The 13,527-nt window shown below is 40.3% G+C and overlaps 1 long non-coding RNA gene across 4 annotated transcripts in view; it reads right to left on the reverse strand.

Moving 5' to 3' along the window:
• Nucleotides 1–13,527, reverse strand: part of LOC117001606 — a 138,361-nt gene that overhangs the window by 23,091 nt on the left and 101,743 nt on the right. For 2 of the 4 annotated variants that reach the window (XR_004419076.1, XR_004419073.1), the window contains exon 1: nt 3,142–6,011. This is a non-coding gene — a long non-coding RNA (uncharacterized LOC117001606). Of the gene's footprint in view, nt 1–3,141; nt 6,012–9,240; nt 9,438–11,006; nt 11,178–12,169; nt 12,257–13,527 lie in introns of those variants that run through there. The other 2 variants (XR_004419074.1, XR_004419075.1) reach the window with 2 other exon arrangements.

Raw genomic sequence — 13,527 nt, forward strand, 5'->3', positions numbered from 1 at the left:
TGCACCACAGACACATTCCCAGCAATGTCACTGCCAATAATGGCACTTCTGCTGTGCAGCAGGAGGATTTCTATTGCCAGCAGGGAACACTGGGTGAGACAATGAAATGTTCCTACATAACCTGGGACATACATCAATCCTGAAATTAAACGTGGAGAAGAAGAGATTTTCCCTCTGATTTCTTGTTTCCACATGAGGAGTGCTGTTCTCATTCTCACCACTCAGCTGTGGTTAATGTTTCACTCTCCTCCAGACTTCATTGTGTACTTACTTATGTATATACTATATTGACATTTACATATAATTAAAAATTACCTAGCATCATGGGGTGATTCAGATATTTTCTCATGTAAGTGTATTAGTAAATGAAACCATTTTAAAAGCAAGTGCTCTCTGTAACATATAAAATGCTCCTCATTAAAGACACAGAAACATTATAGTCCAAATATCAGCTAAACATTGAAAGACTGGATATTTAGGATAAACCTGAAAAATATGAAATGTTTAACTTATTGACAATGAAACACTGCCATTCAGTTTAAATTTGGATAGTCAAAGGTTTTCCATTTTTCAGTATGAAAGTAATTTAAATCTAGTAAAACCTGGACTAAAAAAGCAGAGGAGAGGCAGTAGCAGCAGCTGCAGAACACCTCTGTGCTCCTGACCACCTCCTGCTTCCTTAAGGCTGATGAACTCAAACAGCACCCAGCCAGTTCTATACCAGTTACCCCATTTACAAGTTCCCAGTGGTTTAATGGCTGTTATAGATGTCAATGCCTGATCAACTGTTGATTCAATTCTTCTTCTCATCCACAAGCAAAGTCTTAAATAAATAGGCAACTCTTTATTAACTTGGCCTTCAGCTGATAATGTTTTCTGACCCATGTTAGGAGAGACTTCCTTTCTGAACTTTGATAAGATACTTACAGAGTATGAAAGAAAAAAACTAAAAACCACAAACAAACAACAAAACAAAAACCAAAGCAAAACAAAAACCAAAACAGAAAAAAAAAACCAACCAAGAAAATGATTGCTCCTGTGAACAACCCTTACTTCATTATCACAGGACCTTAACCTGGACGTGTCTCATGTTACATAACTTTGGTACCCTGCCCTCTGTTTGTCCTTGCCTCTCACAGAAGTGCTCTCATGGCTCAGAGCCAGAACGTTTCTGAAGGAACCTTCAGCACTCCCTGATGCCAAAGGAAATGCTCCTGCAATGGTCCAACTTAACAAGGAGGCAAAAGGTGGTGTTGGCTGCAGCGGCTCCTTGCCAAAACACTTGCCAAGAGGCCAGCAAAGGCTGAGGTCACCATGCACAGCTTGTGCCATGTGCTTCTATACTGAGCAAACAGACTGAGGCATGAAATCTGCATATTGGGACTCCATTTATCAACACACAAGAGATTGCAGTGAACTCAGCAAAGTTCCAGGACGAGTTCACTGGGGCTGGACTGGAACACAAGGTTACAGATCCAATCAGGCAGAATTTGACTGCAGCACAAATCCAACACAGATCCACACACTTTTTCAGCACATGCAACACTCATTTTTTTCTTTAAAAGCAAATTGTCATCTCTTAGTTCTCCGCTGGTTTCCTGAACAGCATCTTTTTTCTTTTTCCAGCCTCTCTATTCCAGAATCAAGCCTCCAAGTACATAAATAAATACTTCATCTGCCATAAAAATGATGGTGTTTAAAACATATAGGGAAGCTCACTAGGAATATTTTAAAGAAGAAGCTTCAGCTGTCTGGGAGCCTTTTTTAAATGTGTATAACTGTGAAATTCTGAAACCACTTGTGTATGGATTTGTGAAAAGTAAATCTCAATATACTCAATTTTTACTCTCATCTGAGGCTAGGGTTGTGAAGGGTGGGACCACTATATTTTGCTTCCTTTTCTTGTACAGCCTAAATTCTGTGACTCGGACAATTGATCCACAAGAACAAGCCAGGGTAGGTAGTAAACCATCCAGGACAAACTGCCTGACACTTGAGTTTTTAAATAAAGATTGAATGCCTCTCTAAACTATGTGCTCAAGCTCTACCACAAGCTCCACACAGCAATCACTAAGCAAAACTCTCTGGCTTATGGGACTCAGCCAAGATGATTATAATGGTTCCTGCTGGCCTTAAAAGTCAGGTGAAATAGAAACTAGGGTTGAAAATCATCTACATGCAAAGCCCTGTGATAAAACTTTGAATAGAATTTCAGCCAAAGTGTTTAGAATGTCTCAGGCAACCCTGCATCCAGAAAGATTTTTAGGGGAATCCCCCCCTAACAAAACATGGAGAAGAACAACTGTGTCAAGGCTTATTAAGCTTTGTTTTGCAGAGTGTGAGAGGAAATAAAAAGCATTGCCTTCTGCCCCGGGGTTACTGCTGGGAGAGAAAGACCAGCTGGGACCTCTTGTGGAATGCAAAGGAAGCTTAACATTTATCTGTTTCTGCTCTCACTGGAATTTTTGGAGGAGCTCTTAAAGTGTGCATCTCCAAGACAAAATAAACCTCTAAGGAAGCTCTTTTGACCTAGTAGCAAATTTCAGAAGAGCTGATGGCTTTGCTTTGTATGCTGAGGCTCATGAAACAGCCAGTCCCTAATGCCTGATGCTGAGGAGCCAGGGGAGGAGGACAGGCAGTGCTGCACATGAGAAACTCTGGTCTGTGACCTCTGTCACTTCTCCATTTCAATAACTCCCATTGCAGAATAACATTCACCAAGGGAAGCACTGACTCCTCAACTCACTAACATAAATCATGTGTTGAAGGACAAAGCACAGAAAATTGCCTTGAGATTTGGAGCAGTTTGGGAAACACGTGACTCCAGCACACTGCATTGGGCCAGGACCTCCTGCTTCCTCCTGAAATGGGCAGGTACCCACTGATCCTATAGCATGGGAACACAGCCTGGGTCAGTGGGCACAGACTGACCACAAATACATTCATACAAACTGCACATGGGTATTAGCAAACACACAGATTCCACCAGAAAGGGACTATATGACTCTTCTCAATGTCTGGATAGCACATTGTTACCAAACAAAGGAAATTATGCAAATAAATAGCCTCAGAGGCAGAGTAACCATCATGCACTCCTACTTGTGAATACTGGGCAAACACCTAATAACCAAAAATAATTACCTGCCTCTGCTGGTTTTGTCAAATGATCAAAGTAATACATCCAGTGGTTGCACATGAATGTGACTATTTGTACAAAATTACATTTATACAGAAGAGGTGCAGGGTCAGACGCTGCAGTATTTGTCATCAGTCATATTTAAGTGACTTTATTGAGGGAGCTGCTCCTCATTTCTTACCACCAGCACTGCAGGATGCAGATGAACTTCTGCAATATTAAGGTGATGAGGTTCTGTAACAGAACGAAGTAGAATCAATTCTTCTTAGAGTTCATCTCATCCTCATCAGCCCACCTGGTACACATGATACACATTAAATATTTGTGAAATCAATTTCAGAATGACCAGACAAGGTGCTGCAACCACCACAGTCAGTTCAGCAGCTGGCTCTTCCAGGATCACTTTGGGAATGAGGGTGAAAGTGTATAACTTCCTTTCCCACAGTATCCCTGCAGTGCACACAGCAACCCTTGATTCACGAGATGCTGCCCTGCATGCAGCCTCACACACTCCATCCAACGAGCACTGCTGGCCCCTTTCAGCTATAGCTGTGCAAAGCACCATTCTATAGCTTAAACTGATTTTCCTTGTTTCTTCACCATTGTGCAGTATTTTGGATTAGCACTGAATCATGCTGAGGTCCTTCAAAACCATTTCTTCTGGCACAGTGCAACCAGAACTGTGGATTTTGCTCCTGAGTTAGGCTGTCTACAATGAGAACTGCACTACCAATCCTTAGGGAGGGAAAATTCAGAGCAAGGATGCTCACAGTGCTTGGTTCCTGGGCCACTGAAATCCTAAGGCAGCTTTCTCCTGTGTACAGTAGGCTATGAAGGCAGGATGCTAAAATTCCATCTCAGCAATCCAGTCCGTATTTGCTCCCAGTAAGGCAGAAAAAGTTTCACAGCTCTTTGCAAATCCAGCCCATGGTTTCAGTCTCCTTATGAGAGCTTTGGATATGCCCTCCTGGCAAAGAAGAAGGAAAACTTTGCAATAAACATATGGAACTGGCTAAGAATTTTGATAAAAGCATGAACAGAAGGAACTCAGTGTCAGTGCAGACCCTGTAAAACACATACAGAAATATTTACGTACTTTTCCTTTCTTTCAGGAATTGTTTGTTGTTCTATTTGATCACAGTACTACTCCACTTCCAATATTTTTGGATAATGTTCTTGCCTTCATTTGTAATCACTCTATTTGGTGTGGAAGATGGATTTTCCCAATTTTGTGCTATTATATACCTTAGCATGGAAAGGATTAGATGGGTTTTTCTTTTTCCGTTTAGTCATTATTTAACTGCTTGTGAGCTTCAGGGATTTATATCCCAGTAGGTCTAATTCCAGGATTATAGGTATCTAAACATCCAGTAAATCATTTAGTAGCATATAGGTTTAAGGCAACTCCAAATAACCCCTCCAGTTAGCTCTCCAGCTAAAAACTGAAGCTAGCCAGAAGCTAGAAGTAAGAGCTACTAAGTAATGCAGAATCACTAATTTAGAGTTTGATTCTACTTGCTTCAAAGGTACTGATAAAATTTATACCCACTTCAGTGGAACATGGTCTTCAAATCCTCTTGCTTTAGACACTTGCCTTCTTCCTAGCCAAGCACTAATCAAAGTCTCCTCCTCCTCTGAGCTAAGGACCAGCTCTCATTCCCATAACCATTGCATTTTTATTTAGATAAACACTGTCAGGTTGAGTTGACTCAAAATTTAGATTTATTGAAAATGAAATAAAATGAGCAACAGAAAGCTCTCTGTATTTGTTTTTCTAAATTCCAGTGAAAGCAGCTTCTTGGTTTGGACTTCAATTTTCCTTGGCATCATCTACAGCCTGAACATTGAAGCACTGTGCTTGTACATGAAAACAAATAGGGGACAGATAAAAGTGAAAGAGAGTTAGAGGTTTTCCTTGTTTGGCTTAGTGAAAAGTAAACACATGGTATTAAAGATCAAAAGCAAATCTGGTTTCTTGCCATGTATCATTCAGAATAATCGAAAGCAATACTAATAGCAAAGATAAGGAGATCACTGGGTTTAACTGCCTTGTAATTTGCCCATGCTCCTTTAAACTGGCACAGAGAGCAATCCAGGCTTTGCCCTGGCAGAGGGGTGAGGGACCAGGACAAGCAGGGGCTGGTGCCAGCTCCCACAGGTGTGTCTGGGGTTTGTCCTGCTGGGTTCAGGTGAGGCACCGTCCCACTGGCACCACCAGCACTGGAGAGACACAGGTGCCTTGAGGTCGGGTTTCTGCTTCGCTTTGAGATATGTGAGGCTGTGAAATCCATCGTTTCCCAGCACTGACTGATTGTCCCCAACTCATGGAAAAAGGTGTTTTTTACCTGACCCTTTTCTTGAAGCACAGAGCACCCTGGAGCAGGTGGCTGCTGAGGGACACAAACCTCAGCACTTCCTGCACACAGGGAACAAACCTGGCTGTTCTAACAGGGCCTGGAGGAACCAGGGCTGGGGTGGGGTGAGGTGATAAAACTGAGCATCCCTCCCACCCTTAAGGGTAAGTGCTTGTTTAAACTCTCTTTATATTGGGTGTGTCAGAGGTGTGGGCCTAGAGGATCTGCCATAGCCAGAATTAACATGTGTATTTCTTCTGTAGAACAGATATAAAAAGCCTTTTCTTTCCAGAGTCTTTTTTCCTGCACGAGTGTCAACACAGAGTTCATTTGAGGCAAGCTCAGTGGTGAAGAGAAAGGTAAGGTTAGGTGAGGAGCCCTTCCCATCAAACCAAACTTGAAGGAAGGCCAGGACTTGGGGCTGGATTAGGACCAGGCACATCCCAGCACACAGGGCAGTGAGTAATGTGCATCACCTCAGAAGGTTTTGAGTCTCAGAAACCACCTTGCATTTACAGTTTCCTTCCTTGTACATTATTACATAGTTATTAGATTATATATTATATATAACATATATATATAATAGTAGATTATATTAGTTTTCTATGCACTACCTACCATCCTTTGTGCTGGCTATTTCTCCTGAGCAAGAGAAATAAACTCATCATGTAGCCTTCCTTTACTGGCCACTCAATCTTCTCTGCAAACAGTTTCCTACCTATGGTCACGGTGTGCTCAGCTTAACCCTTTTAAGCAGCTTTGAGAAAGCTGATTTTTAAATGAATGGACAGTAAAAATAGAGAAATAATATATTCCACTGGTGCCATGTCACCATGGTCCATCATTCATAAAATTTTATGTGTATCTAGACCCCATCAACAGGCCTGCTTCAAAGAGCATGCAGGATCAGCAGTCTGTAGCTTCAGAGACAGACAACATCTAAATCCACCAGCATTTCAGCAGCATCTCTGCCTGAATATGATAGATAAGGATTTCAGGAAGGCATGTCAAAGATAAAAGGAAGGCTACCCCTTGCTCTTGTTTAATTTCCCTTCCAATTTCCTAAAAGGCCTGTTGCGGGAATGACTGTCACCAGAAAGATACAGGGCCCAATTTACAGCCATTGCACAGAACTGCAATAAGCAGTTGCAGTCTATAATTTTCAAGTAACACCACATTTATGAAAACTGCAACAATCCCTTTTGCTGTGATTTGTGGACTCTGATGGCAGAAGAGCCAACCTCTCTCTCAGGAAGCAGAGAGCAAGAAGAGAGAAAGATGAAGAAAACCAAACTGGCTGCTGCCTCAGCATGTAGACTGCAAAACAAATAAAAAACAGCCTTAAAAAGTGTTAATAAAATATCCACTAGGAGTAGAAGGGGAGATTAGAGCTGACAAGTTGGCCATAGGGCCTTCTTCAGGCTCTTCCAGTTAGAACTGAGACAAGATGACAAGTTGAGAAGTTGAACTATGTTGACACGGTCTGCATTTTCATAAATTTCCTCCTCTTCCTTTTATGTTTAAAAAAAAATCTGCAAAATAAAAAGGATAGAATTCAAACAAAGGCCTGTAATACTGTGCAGTTCTCTAAGCATCATGTGCCAGGCTTTGGAATAAATGCAAAAGTAACTGCAAGACCCACCACAGACAATGCATTGTATTTACTGAGGAATCACCTCTAATTTTTTTCACCAAGGATTCGATTTGAGTTGAAAGACTTCAGCATAGGTTGGATGAAGTCCCAGATCATCCTGCAGTTTTTTGGGAGAGCAGTGCTGCTACTACAAGAAAATACACTGGTTAAAGCTTATTATCATTTGGATAATAAAAAAAGAGCAGAAAAGCTTTCATTAGATCTAATCCCTTTCCAAAAAATAGTTAAAATCTTTCTGAATAGGGACTGAAATTCTGGCAATAGGGACACATTCATGAAAAGTCAAACCCAGAGCTCCACATTATCATCAATTCACTCACTCTGCTTCAGGCAACTTTAATGTTTTAAATCTGAAGCATTTCCTCTTTTACCTCAAAAAAGCCACTCTATTTTTAAATAAATTATAATTACGCTTCTAATTTTGCCATCTGGGAGTTTCTTTCCCAATTGAAGATTTGGGAACCGGGAGATTTCCTATAAATTGCTCAAGCTAAGCCAAGGTAACACAAGAGATTTTCCAAGTACGTCATTTTATTTTTATCATTATCATCATTATCATTATCATTATTATTATTATTGTCACGATCTTTTCTTTGGCGTTTTGGCTGATACCTCAGCAAGGTGAGCAGTGCTGCTCAGCACGTAGTCTGTGCTTCCCCATCTCAGGAGAGCACAGCCATGCACAGATCAGAGGCTCCACAAAGAGTTTATCACAAGTGCATCTAGTATTGTTTCTAATCAGTGAACTGCACCACAGCAGTACAAGGGAACCGAAGGCTGGCAGGTTACAGAAGCGCTCCTCATGCTGTAACAAGGGTGTTTCAAGAGAACAGGTTTTTATTAGCTTCAGTCAGACTTTCAGTCACAAGGCTGTTTTGATGTTCACCTTCTTTGAGAGGGCAGTTGAAGGTTTAAATCTTAATCCCTTCTGAGCAAAGAGGACTTGAAAGGCAGTGGAATAAATTTATCTTCACCATATTACACATGAGTGGAAAGCAAGGAAGACCCTCAGCAGAGTTTAGACTCTTGTAATGAGCTCTGCAATCACAACCCTCAGCAGAAGAATTGAAGAAGTTGGTACCTCTGGAGAAACAATGCCTGAAAGGGATGAAATTCTGGTGAAGGCATTCTCACACATCTTTTTGTTAAGGTTGTGTCAGGAAGGGCTCCGTGTGGTGGAGCTGGCCTTTAAGAACTCTCAGCTTCTGAGATATGAACAGCTGGACCTGTTGCCACTCAAGGCTCCTGCCTTGAGTTTCAAAGCCCAAGAAGGCCCTGGCCACAGTTCATTCACTCCTTCAGATCAGCTTCTGCTTAATGAAGCTCTGGAGAAGTGTTAAATAATTGTCTAAAGGCTGCCATGTACATCTGGGGGACACTGCTTCTGCACTGGAACATCCAGGGTCAAAGGAGGCAAATCAGAAATCTTTGGGCAGCACAGCAGTGGTGAGGGACCAGGCAGACCAGGGCAGGAAAAGCTTTCTTGCTCCCTGGCTTCAGTCATTTTCCTACCCAAACCAGCTCTTCAGACTCTCAGGTGGGACTCCTAATGAAAGAAGTTATGAAAGGACAGAAAGTTTGATTCACCGAGCCGCCACACTGGCAACGCATTTGCACAACTCCTCCACCCAAAGTCAAGAGGTTTAACCTGTAGGGATAATTGCACCCCTTTGGCAAGGGTGGTACAGAACACTTGAAAAGGTAATCAAAGCAGGGAAAAAGGGAAAGCAACATCATTTTGGATAATTGGAGCAAAGAGGTAATACATATCTCAGTGTCACAGGGAAGATTGCCCAATGCAATATGCATTTATTCTTATCTCAGAATTGTATTTATCGAAGTAAACCATGCTTAAGTTAAAGGGAAGCACATAAATCTTCTCTTATTGTAATTTTGCAACTCAAAGCAGCTGCTAATTATATTATAGATCTTCTGGAAGTATGTATAGTAATTACCAGTTTCAGCCACATTATTAGACTTGCAAATAGAGTTTGCTCTTTGTAAGCATGTCAGGAGTAGAGGGTCAGACCAAAACCAGGCTAAATCAGCACAGGTTCAAGAAATCAAGTGACAAATTCTAACTGTACTGGACTTACCTGATCTGCACTTGATGAAGACACCACCTGTAAGAAATACACAGGTTTCCTTGCTGAACTCCTTCCTTTTGGTCTGCTCAGTCAAGTTATGAGTTACCTTGGGTTTTCTGCATGATCTCCTCATCGTGGTCAAGGTCTGCCTTGGTCCTGATCTCAATGTATTAGAATCAGCAACAGCTCACTTCAGGTCGTAAAATCTGCCAAAAAGGAAAAATTATGTTTTTGTCCTTAGAGTGGGAGAAAGTTCAAGGCCTATGAAGTCCTTGAGAAGCCCTGGATACTGCCTTCTTCCATGGATGAACAAAAGCACCACTTTTTATCAAATAAATGCACAAAAAGGACATTTAGTGAAATAACCAAGGTATGGTTATACTACCCACTTTCTTCATACACTACAGCTGAAGCTAAAATACACTACCAGGAATAAATTCTAAGCATTATTTATATTTGCATACATACATGGGAATAACCAGTTATATTACTAATTTCATCAATTTCTCTGGGTTTCATAACAACTGAGCACTGGCTGGAGTTGCTAAACCAACAGGAATTATGTGGGCAAAAGACTGAAAGGTTGCCATGCAAGGTAGAGTTTTCAAAACCATTGTGTGAATTGTAAGCTGAACTTCCAGAATGAAAAGATATTTTTTTATAGAATACTCCTAATTCCAATGTACTTCCATAGAAACTATAGAAGTACTAATAGATGTCTATTCAGAACCATTATTCAAATCCCTTCCTTCTCAAGAGAGTTATAGAAATGTAATAGTGACTAAAATAATGTACAAGTGGTTAATTTTTCTGTTAGACCAGTAGGGGCACTTAAATATTGTAATCTCAAGCACAAATTATTCTGTGAAGATACAAATATAGAAGTATTTATTTGTTTTTTAAATTCTCATTTGCAAAACTTTTTGTTACCTTTTACTCAAAAGGTTGAACATGAGTGCAAAGCCATATTATTAATAATAATAACTATAGAGTAATTTAAACAATGGCATTTTCATATTGCTTTGCAGCTTCAGTGTCTGCTCTTGCAAATTGCTGAGTTTCTTCCATTCTCATTGAGAATAGGAATTGAAACAAAAGTGGAAAACACTCTCCCATGACCAGATGGACAGGCAATGTTTATTGTGCAACCTCTTCCTTGGGAAAAAATCTAAATAAGAGTTCCAAGATTAGTATCCAATTTCCAGGCTTTTACAGTACTTGGCAATCATTCAAATCTAACAGTGAACCAAGGCAAAGATTAAAAAGCCAAAGGCCACAAACCTGTTCAAACTGGTGTAGTGGGTTCAAAGTTTCCTCCAAGATCCTGAGCTATAGTTTCCACATATCACTGAGGTAAAAAATCTAGGCAGCCCCACAGATAAGGTCCTATTTACTCTAGATGAACTGAAGAATTACAATGAATCACGCTTTGGACCTTGTTCTTTAGCTGTAATTAATACCTGATTATTTTGGTTACTCACTGAAGAGTGACTTCAGTATAACCCTTCAGAAGTGTTAGAGCAAAATGAGCTGGGGGGCAAAAAAATGTAAAAAAGAGAGCTGCTGCTGCTAATGGGGAGAAGAATGGTGGGAAAATACTTATGTAGCATTGCCAAAGTTAAAGTGCATTAAAGTGCCTGCAGTAGTTATTCCTGTTCTGAAAACTTATTGGGGATCCCAGTGATTTTGGAGGATGCAGGGGAGAATTCTCACAAACAGGAGTGTGAAAGAAAGCAGGGACAAGAAAGAAGTGGTAATGCAGAGTCCTTTCTTACCTGTGCTTGGCATCTGAAATCCCCTAGTGGTTACATCATCTTGACACTGGATTTAGTTCTGTTACATTCTGATTTTCACTAATGGAAATGTCAATAGGATTCCTTCTTTCCTTCCAGTCATGTTACAGGAAAGTAGTTATTGTAAGGAAGGTAAACCATTTAATTGTTCTCCTTTAAATAAAGCACAATACAAGTTCATTTTACCATGCTAAAACTTTGAATACCAAGCCTAAAGAAGTTAGACTCAAAACAGTCTTTACTATACTCCAGTGGCACACCTGTATGACTGCTCATCAAAAATACCAGGTACTGAACACAGCACAGCAGAGCCTGGACACACAAGGAGAACCAGCAGAAGAAGAGACAAATACAGGCTAAGCCAAATGAAGCTTCTTTAAAACACATACAGACCAACTTTTTCTTTTTCTTAGAGATGCCAAAAAGCTTTTTCTCAGTCGGCAAAATATTTGTGTGAACTTGATGTTCTCAGTTCATTAAGTGCTGAAATCCTATTCTGTACATTTACCAAGACCTAGGCTATGACACCTTCTGTCAAACCACTTTTCTGTAGCCTACAATCCCTTTCCTATTAAAGAGAACTAAACCAACCTTGCTGATAGTAATGGAAACCCAAAAACTTTCAATAAGTATGAAATCATCTTATATTTGAAGATGAATGTTTATCCTTTCTACTGAGATTCACAGGGTCTCATCTCTTGCCAGCTGACAAACTGTTGTCACAGCTGGGCAGGATCAAGTCCTGAAAAATGTGTGTGGAGCCTCAATTCACTGACACCAAGGTCACCAAGAAACCAGTTTGAAACAGGAAACATCTCTAACCCCATGGATTATAAAGATTTCATATAACTATGACAAGTGCTTACAGTAAATTCCAATATAAGGAACCTCCACCAATAGCTAGAGCTGTGAGCTCTTTAAAAACAGGGTGGTGTCACTTGATTCTTGGAATCGAGGACACATCTTAAATTGATGTGAGTGAACTGGAGGGTAGAAAAACTGATACATTACCCTTTCTTTTATAGACACTTAATAAAAAGTCAGTTTTTATTCCACTGGGTCCCACTGCAGCACCTCATAAGAAACAGCTGCTCTCAGTTCACCAGGCTGGCACTTGGCTGTGCATTCCCAAAGGTTCCACTGACCTGTCCTCCCTGGACTGGCTGAGCAGGGCAGGTAAACAGCCACTACCTTTGCCTGAGAGCAGCTCTTGCTGGCAGCTATTCCCAATTCTGGAAAACAAATTGCAGACCATTATCAGCTCTTCTGGTAATTGCTACAGGATGGAAATGCAGAGTGCAATAAATCACAACATCATTATCCTGAGGCCCAAATGGTCTGGCATATTTTTGCTTAAGATGGTTAATAGAGAAGTGGTGTATTTGCAATGGCAAATAAAATATCCCATATTGACTAGCATGCATGGGGGCTCTCTGTACTTGTTCAGGTTATTCACAACACATTTTAAACTAATAAAAAAATAATATTGTCTTTAGTTACGACATTTTCTTTTTAACTCTGTGGGAAAAGAAAATCCCTCAGTCTTTAAATATGAGAGCCTTGAACCCTGCACAAGGTACTACATCTATTACTAAGATACCACAGATAATGGCTGTGGGCTAAAGGTTGGTGTGTTTTCATTGTTTGTATTCTGTCTTTAAGACAAATGTCCACTGCTCAACTATATCTCAGTATTTACATGGGCACCACGTAATTTCCAGTAAATTTTTTCATGCCTGGGCTAAAAGAAGTGAACTGACTTAAAGTTCTCCAAAGTCCAATATAATGCGTAAACTTCAAAACTCAGACTTTAAAAGAAAGAAGCTGCAAAACTGGGCACTTTCAAACAATCATTGGGTCATGTGAATGGAAGAAAAGTGATGGGATTTCCCTTGGGATATTCCAAGAACAAGTACAATCCCTGAGCCAACAGGATTGGGGCATTTCAGGGAGGCTGTGTTCAAAAATACACTTTTAATGTTCAGCCAAGCAGGAACATTAATGGCACTCATGGATTTGCCAATTGCCCAGAGAAAAGTGCAAGGGTGGAGGGGAGAGAAAAGAAATAAATAAAACTGGAGAGAAAAAATTATGTATAATAGAATTTTGCTTCTCTCTCCAGTTTTAGACCAGCTCATCAAAGCCAAAAGGTAATTCCACTCATTGCAGTATCTTCCATCTTGATCAGATTTCATCCATGAATAAGCAATTGGATTTCTACCAGACAACTGGAAACCTCCCAAAAAGCACAACCCTCTGACATGCTAGCAACACTGGAATTAGATAAAACATTCATGAGACAGACCCACAGATTTAGTGGATGTGACTTTCATAAACGCTGGTGTTCAGAAAGAGCAGCTTTATAGAAAACATTTGCCCCTAGTCTATAGTCTCTGCTGAAATGAGTTTAAATTATCTCAATATCAAATACTTTCTTAAAACTTTTTTGGTGTTGTTGGTATTGTTATTATTTTCATCCAGTTAAAAAAAAAACAATAAAAGG

Source organism: Catharus ustulatus, chromosome 11, assembly GCF_009819885.2.
Source record: "Catharus ustulatus isolate bCatUst1 chromosome 11, bCatUst1.pri.v2, whole genome shotgun sequence".
NCBI lineage: Eukaryota > Metazoa > Chordata > Aves > Passeriformes > Turdidae > Catharus > Catharus ustulatus.